This window comes from Pteropus alecto, unplaced genomic scaffold (assembly GCF_000325575.1).
Source record: "Pteropus alecto unplaced genomic scaffold, ASM32557v1 scaffold146, whole genome shotgun sequence".
NCBI classification, from domain to species: domain Eukaryota; kingdom Metazoa; phylum Chordata; class Mammalia; order Chiroptera; family Pteropodidae; genus Pteropus; species Pteropus alecto.
In genome coordinates this window covers 17,768,125-17,777,376 of record NW_006442107.1, presented here as the reverse complement: position 1 = coordinate 17,777,376, position 9,252 = coordinate 17,768,125, and the positions used below count along the sequence as shown (strand labels likewise).

General features: G+C 32.4%; 1 pseudogene; it reads left to right on the top strand.

Annotated features, from left to right (window-relative positions):
- The first annotated feature begins 9,133 nt into the window (after positions 1–9,133).
- Positions 9,134–9,252, top strand: LOC112469318 (annotated as a pseudogene).

Here is a 9,252-nt window from a genome sequence, read left to right as displayed (position 1 = left end):
CTAAGAAATATTTCTTCTTTGTCATGAAGAAGGGTTCCAACCAAATACAGGCATGAGTCATTTTAGAAGATAAATAAGAGATTATTCATTTACAATTAGATTATAAGGAAAGTCAAGTATTTTGAAGTAAATGGGAGCTCTTTTTTTTTTGAAATTCAGGGAAGCTAAGAGCCTCCAAAATCATTAGAGCTTATTTTACATTGGAGAATTGGGAGGTCAAACCATTAACTTTGTGAATTTGCAGAGGTTTCCCAGAAGCTTACTCAAATCTGCTCATAGGCCAATGTTAAACTTATTTGACTTATTAGCATAATGATATAAATGACCATTTGCAAAACGAAGACTGACAAGAGTTTCTAAACACTGCTAGTGAAATCTCAGGTCATGTTGAAAAATGAGGAAATGATAAACAAAAATCTACACCAACACCAAACCAGACAAGAGAAAAGTAGGTCTTTAATTCTCCTATACATAGGGACTAGGCTTATTTCTCTGCATAAACTTTTTATAATAATTACTAGAATTAAAAACTAGTATATTCTATAAGTAATAAAAAATGGGTATGGGTTGAAAAAAAATAAAAACACCATGTATTTTTATTAAATGTTCTTAAAGCACATACTAAGTTTTAAATTTGCTTTATGCTTCTTGGCAATTAACAGAAAAAAATAAGAGATAGGGAATAATAAATTTTAAATAATACATACTTTCATTTATGCCAAGTTGCATACCTGTATTTAATTCAAAAGACTAAAAGAGGTAAAAACATTTAGCCATGAAAAGTCTTGTCATTCATACTAATTTTGCATCAAAATTCATAGTTTTTATGTATGTTCCACCTATGATTTTTCTTCCAGCCAAACTTCCAATATGTAGAAAAAGGTATTACTTCACCAATGCCTACAAAATGCCTAGAGAGAACAATATATATCAAAAGTCTTCTATATGACTTGGTCAAAATGCAGAATCTAAGAAGACTACAATACCATATAAAAGCAGAGTACTTATTCGAGGCTTCAGATTAGAAATGCTGGCAGATAATCATTTATATTGCATGGGTTATACAGAGATATATTCAGACAAGCCTAAATTTTGATCTCAGTTTTACTACTTATGTCATATGGTTGTAGTGAGGATTAGGTAATATAAGCAAAGTACCTAGAGCTTATCACTGCAAATAATAATATTTTCTCATATCCTATTCAGTGACTTGATAATCAATGGATACGTCGTTGACAGCACTGCCCTAGGCACTGTAGAGGGATACCAGGAAAGAATATGACATAATTCCTACCCCTAATGGGCTTACACTGAAGATGGGAATTTAAGAAATATATAAATAAATTATGGTTTGGGTAAATAAAATACATAGGAGTTCAGAAGGAATAGTGATCAAAGAAACTAAGAAAAGAATCATAACATTGAAAAATGTTCTAATCTAAAGAAATCTCAGAATTATCATTTGGAACATCCACCAATGTGAATTCCTTGAGTCATCTTTTATTTCCTAATTAATAAAGATCTCTAGCTTATTAAAGTTAAAATCTCTCTTTTTGGTACTCCCAACTCTAGGTCCAGTTTTGCCATCTGAGAAGACTTCAAAATTTAGATATTTTGATGTTCAGAGAGTTTCTGTAGGATTACAGTGTAAAATAAATATATTAACAACAATTATTAATAAAATAAAGAAAACCATTTTATTCTTTCTATTAACAAATACGGTTCAACATTATTTTGTGTTGTGTTATTAAGAAATTTATTATCTTTATGTGCATACTCTAAATCTGCAGTGAAGTTAATTCTTCACTAATTGTTTGGTTTGATGCCATCCTGAAAAGCTACATATGATGAGCACAGATTCATTCACTTATTAATTTATTCAATAAATGTGTATGGAATGCTTCTATGTGCTAAGTAATGTTATAAGCACTGAGGATGGAGAAATGAACATAACAGATGAAAATCCTGTTGCCATTTCTCTCTCAGAAATCATGTTGACAAATGTGAGAGTGATTTTATTCACCTTCTACTTGCTTGACTCTCTCTTCCTGATATGTGAAGAAGTAGAAAAATTCTATGCCTAGATAAACCGGAAGACCACACAGAGTGCACATAGAGAGACTTGCTAACAGTGAATTACTAATGCCTCTGGGGGAATATAGTAATTTGTATCCTAATTCCAAATTCACAAAGAGTCTTAAAGTGTCAAAGAGAGTTGTACTCTTTGAAGATGACCTAAGTAAAGATATAAAGTTCAGCCAAATATGCTCAGATTGCTATAAACTCTCTTACCAATTCCTGAAAATAAGGATATCCTTTGCTTTGACATTTGTTTTATATTACAGTGATACAGTGGTTTTGGCCAAGTAAGAAAAACACTAAACACTTTGCTTTCTGTTTCTATACAACCTGGAAAGTATTCTGTCTGCTATCATTAAAATTGCAGAAATAGTAGACACTAAAGAATTTAACTATTTCAACAGATCTGTATAAAGCATTGTGAGTTTTGAATGTTAGCCACTTTTCCAAATCACAGTAAATCTTTGAAACTTTACAACGGATATACATCAAAAAGTTGAGTCTGAAGCTTTTTGTCAAGTAAATTAGGCAGAGAATTTTGACATTTCTGCAATGTATTTTATTTTGCTATTAGTGTAATTGAAAACAGCTCCTAAAAATGCAATTCTGTCCCATATAAGTTACAAAAGAGTTCAAAGAAAATACCATAGGAACTAGTTTCTGCATTAAGCCAAAATGAAATGACATTTAGGAATATACAAAAAGTGGTACCATGCTCATCTTCTTGTGCAAATTCTGATACTATTTATCCAGTTTTGAGGATGAAGAAAGATCCTTTATTTATACTGTTAGCAGCACAGCCTTAACTCTTTAGTTCTTTCCAATACTGTTCATAATAATTTGGTCATCAACCATATCAATAGGCCAAGCATTTAGCATACAAAAATACTACTTCACCATAGTGTGAGGAAGAGCTGAGAATTTAGCTATGAAACACAAAGAAGAATATATAACATTCACATTTCTTCAGATTATTTTCATTCTGTTCCCCAAAGACTCTTCTTCCTAGTCTGAGTCTGTCTCTGTTTACTACTCATGTTATACTCTGTATACAGATTTAAGCTGCTGCTGTTAGCAATACGAAACTGTTGCACTTCCTCTTTTCCTCCAGAAATATATGTAAATAATTTTCCCATTGGATGTTGTAAGTCGTACCCTAACTTCTCATTTATTAAAGCTTCTCTGTAATCATATAGGTGTTCATAGCCAAACAAATCGCTTGAAGCTGTTTCTTTACCTACAAAATAGGAACATAGTTCCTAGATTATAGAGTTGTTAGAAGAATCGCATTTAATAAGATACGTAAAGCACTAGCACTGTGCTGTGTTTATTATTACTTACCCTCTCTTGTTTACCTATTGTCCACAATCCATACTAACCACCCTTTCCCACCTGTCACTTATGTGTTGTTTTGCTTTCAATAGATTGGTATTTGATTCATTATTCTGCTGATCATTTATTGCTTATGAAGTTATGGTTACATCTGCCCCATTGTAATTAACATTTATATGAATTTTTTCTAAACAATAACATAAATACAGAGATTTACAATATAAATTTGTTTCTTTTATCAGAAAGAACTTAAATTTCTTATCAGTACTTGCTTCTTCCTCTATGCTATCATAATCTTCTTGTAATTATAAGTATTGTTCTTGTCAACAGATGCATTATATATGTGTGTGCATATGTGATTATATAATATAGATATATAAACATTTGTGTATGTTTCAGTGTGTGTATATATAAAGAAAGAGAGTGACAGAGTCAGAGATGCACAGATAAAAAGGGAGACAGAGAATATTAATTTTTTAAAATAAAGCTAAAACTTTATTTACCATTATGGCAGCAATGAGATCCAACAGGGTATATTATATATAGCAGCATATAGTTTGAAATGTTTGCTGAACTAAATTGAATAGGGACAAGAATTACAAATCACAAAAGATTGAGGTGCCACAGAAGTGGCGAGTCACAGTGCTTCTTAGAAGTATGTAAATCTTGCAGCATTTATCCAAATGGCAATTCATTCTTGTTCCTTGAAGCTCGGTGTATTCTTTGTACAACTTAGACTGGTGCCTTGTCAAACTCTTGCTCTTTCTTACTATTTGGGCTTAATAGGTGACCTCTCTTTCCATGACGGTAAATCCCTAAAGAAGCATAAAGAGATCCTTCTGTTTCTTTGTGATCACCCATCATGCCTAGGGGTTTGAACAAATTGGGCACTCAATAAAAGTTATTGTCACTTTTATTTACCCAAGGTCACTCATATTCCCAGCATCTGACACCTGTCTGAAAATTTCTGCCTATGAAAATTCACTGGATCAATAACAATAGGGATGTGGGAAGGGGCGTGGAGGAAGACATAGTTTCACTTTGCCAGGGGCCAAGTACCGCTGGGCTAGGGTTCTGTCAAATTTTCTGGGAGAAAAACATTTTGACTGTGTTAATAAAATCATATTAATTATGTTAATTTACTTAGAAATGCCTGTCTAAGTCAATTTTACTGCTATTACAGAAAATTGCTTATGAAGTCACATGACAAATATTTCCCTAAAATGAATTGAAGATAAAACTGGTATGCTTTCTTTATCTGCATAACATACATTCATGTTGCCAGAGTGTCAGACTCTGTAACAATTCATTTGCAGTAATTCTGTCCATGTATAAGGTAGTGTTATATTCAACAACTCTCAATGCCTTGAAGTGCCCACTTCCTAACCACATTCGTCATTTCTTGGCATGTCTAACCATCTTTTGGCATCAAATGGACACAGCAGAGGTTTACCAGTCATAAATAATTAACCAAGAGCAAAGTAAAGAGCGTCAGTACTATGGGGACTGAAGAATAGATCTCCTGATGCACAGGAGAAAAAAAATCAATAAAGAAATCCCAACCTAATTTAGGCTTTAACACTGTTTGAATTTGGCTTGTTTCTGGAAAGAAAAGAGAAACATTATAATTAAAATGAATAATATAGGACATGCAATTTTATTTAAAATGCAACGATTTAGTTAAAATGTACTTCAGTTTTATATTACAAGCCAAATAGAGGAGAGTTACAAAGAGACAAAATAAGAAACAGTAAGGGGACTATACGTGCTTTTAAAAAGGCATAGAAAAATAAAAGAGACTCAGAGGAATATTGATACAAACAAAATGTTTTCATAGAACAGCTTTATTTTATAGTCTGTATGAAAATTATTCTCAAAGCTTTTAGAACTTTTTGTGTTCTTGGGATGACAGGAAGAAAAAAAAAGAAATTCTAACACTTGGCACATGATCTATTTGTATAAAAAAAAAACAATAAGCCATATGTAGGAATTGAATGTTGAAAGGTAAATTATTTTACCATTTTAATAGGGCTAATTGTATTATTAAATTATAATGGCACATGCTAACTCTTGATTAGACCAGCAATAAGTTAATTACTGAGCTTATGATACTATATCAATCAAGAAAAAGACCAGAATGGAATTAGAGAAAGAGAACAAAACTAATAAGAAGTAGGTGAGTTGAGAGTTATTACAAGTTAAAATAAAAGATAATCCAATGAAGAGAATAATAACAGTAAAAGCAATTTAACCATTAATGTTTACCTAGAGCCTACAAAGTTCTGCAAGGAAAACAAAAATAGATTGCATAGTGGCAGAAATGACTTTTAAATATCTTTCAAAGAGTTTGCATCCTGGAAATAAGTAAGAATTACTATGAAGAAGGCAATGCTAATGCAGGAAAGTTCAGACACATTTATTGTGTTTCATCTTAAAGGGCCATTGAAATCCCCACTAAGCAGGTGCTCACTTCTCCATGATGGTAGCTGGCCAAAAGACGCTCCTCTGAGAAGAGTCTCTAAAATGAACACTATGTCAATCAAAATTGAAAGATAATATATTGATATGATGGTTAGGACTGTGATGAAAAGTCATTTGAGGAAGCAGTATGCAAACAAGATTATGAGAATCCAAGAGATTGGAGGCAGAAGAGACACATTTCAAGCAGGATATGCATCCACCTCTCCCATCTGCCAAGAGTTCCCCCATTCACGTTTATTTCTCTGCACCAAGAAGCTTGAATAGAATGAAAAATAAAAATATCAAAGACATTTAGAAGGCGTTTAGGTTGAATTGACTCTCATAGTATCTTCTCATATCATGTGAGAACACTTTATTATTTATAATTAGATACATTTAATCATGTCTTTAAAAGTAAAATTTTAAACATCAATAAGATTGATACTCAAATGATATAAATTTAACATATAGTCCTCAGAGTCTATTCTCAAAGTTAATAGTCCAAAATATTTTATCCAGTTCTTTTGTTTTCTAACTATAATCATCAACTGTGATCAAAGAAAAGATTAAAACAAAACAAACAAAAAAAGAATGTTTGTATGAATACCAGGATTGTATGATAATGCATTTAACTATTTATGCATTTCGGGTATTATTCATTACAGTGTTTTCACAAGTGTTTCTAATTAAAACGTTCTGATTAAAAGTTGGGAAAGAAAAATGTTCTGATATAATTTTAATAACTGGTTGGATATCAATTATCTCTATACATGAATTCAACCATTACATCTCTCTATTACCTAGTTGAACATTCCAGAAGACCTACTATCTTATGAAATTATTAAGGGAGGAACACAGTTTCTCAAAGAAGTGATATTTAACAGAATTTTTCTGAATAACACATTGGTGTGGCATTTATTTTATGATTATGATTATAGATATCAGAAGAAACAATGTAGAAGCAAGACTGTGTGATGCCTATAGAAGGTGTTTTATGTGCTCATTCCTACGCCTAGCAGAAATCTTAACCATATACATAGTGAGGGAGTTCAGAGCAAGCTACCTCAGAACGAGTTAGCCACAGGCTTAAGAGATACTTCTGTCCCTTCCCTTTAACTATCTAGAAGAATTTGAATTAGGAGCCTTACCAATAAGAGATTATCGTAGATATTTTCTTTTGCCTTATCTATAAGACAGAACACACTCTATTTACTAAATATTTATTCTTCTTATCATCTTGCAATGACCCTTTGAAGCCCCCTAAGGTGCATTACCTCATTTCTAACTCAGGATATCTTATACACCTCAATGCCCCTTTCTATCTCTGAACTTCTCATGCACGTGGGGTCTCTGACTCTCTCATGTACGTGGAATTCTCATACATACATATGTAGTAAATTTGGTTACTTTTTTCTTCATATTAGACCAGCCAGAAGAACATTGAGGGTAAAAGAAAGGTCGTTCTTCCCCCACAGTAGCCTGGCCTCAACCTCTTATGCTAACATCCCCTGATGTTAGAATCTGGCTACACCTCTGTGAACACCAAGGATTATATATTGCTTGCAGACAGGCTCCCACCAGGAGTCATGTTAGGGCTAGAGTACATGTGAATTTGAATGTCACAGAGTCTACCATTCCCTATATATCTTACATACTTTTATTTATTTATATTACCTTCTGACTTCATTTGAAATATTAAACTCTTTAGGATATAACACCTTTTAAAAATTGAGTTAGAACCTTTTAGTGAAACAATATTTTCTCCTAAAATAAATATGACTTGAATATTTAATAGCTTCAGGTTTATATGCTTTTTTATATGCATTTTTCCATAATGGAGAGTCAGTTTCCTGCTTATAAAAGTAACTTCAAACCTTTGGTTCAAGGTGGTAGACTGAGCACATGCATTATTTACCAACCCTACCAAAATCTTACTGAAATAGAACTGAAAAATAACATAAAGAAATAAATCATAAGAGCACTTAAAACAGCAGAAGGAAAAAGAAGATTAGAAGACCAGAGATTTTGAAGACTTTTTAGAAAAAAAAATTTTTATTATGAAATAAATTAGAGGCAAAGAGCTGAAATGTAGAACACATATTGTAGATAGCTATAAAATATGTATTAGATATTCTTCCTGGTTGGGCCTTGGAAAATGTCTAAGCTTGTAGTTACCAAAAAACAGTAAGCAAACTTGAGATGTGAGGAAGTTAACAGATTAATCTATTCAGGAACATCCTGAGGGAACTATGCCAGTTAGTTCCTGTCATCTCTCCAACATCCAAAAACAAGTTGACAACTCTCTTAAGTATCTCCATATCTCTGAAGAAACTGAAGAATCTGCATAGGGCCTCGGTGAAAGATGATTTCTTTATTTCAGAAGCCCTAACCCTCACAAAATCAATACCTATAACAATATCTAGCACATTTTATTTAACTAGTCTCTTTTAATTGGATATCCACATTGTTTTGAATTATTTCATTTTGAATACAATTCTTCCAAGATCATTGTATATATGTTCTTGAGATTAAATTGACAATTACTTTAACAGGTTTATAAAATCCCATTAAAACTGGAAATAAATTCTGTCCAGGTTAATTTGAAGATCATTAACATATTTACAAATGGAGGTTTTAGAAGTGACTGGGACTGATCTATTGATTGATAAGAGCTCCAGTCCCCAAAATTAAAGTGTGTTGATGACAGTGGGGGAAGAAAGACCAGCGGTAACTCTATATGCTACTACACCAATTATTTGAGGGAGAACAGAATAAAGCCATATCGGTAGAAGAAAATGATGTCAGAGTAGAGCAGAACTCCAACCCTGAGTGCCTGTTAAAAAATTAGAATTATGAGTTGCATACATTTTTCTCTCTAAGAATATATGTTTCCCATCCCTAAGGTGGAGAGGAGACAGAACCATGAGCAGTAAAACCAGACTTTTATTTAACAAATATCAAGTGAGAAGCAATTTTGTCTTAAAGTGAATAAAGAAAAAAAATCATGAAACCAATACAATTTGTTTTAAAATTATAAAAAGATTCAGAAAAAAAAAGGAAAGAAAAAGAACCTAAAAAAATTATAAAAAAGAATTGTCATCTAAACCGTATTTAGTCCAGGATCCAAAAGACAATGGCAGAAAACTGCTAACAACAGCCTATAAGTCATGGCTTCTCTGAGAAGTCAACAAGATAAAATGAAATATTGACAGAATGAGAAGAAAAATAGGTAGATAAATTAATTGTAAAAAAATTAAAAACAATCTACAGCCATGCTACCCTGAACAAGCATGATCCCATCTGATCTCAGAAGCTAAGCAGGGTCAGGCCTAGTTAGTACTTGGTTGGGAGACCACCTAAGATGACCAGGTGCTGTAGGCA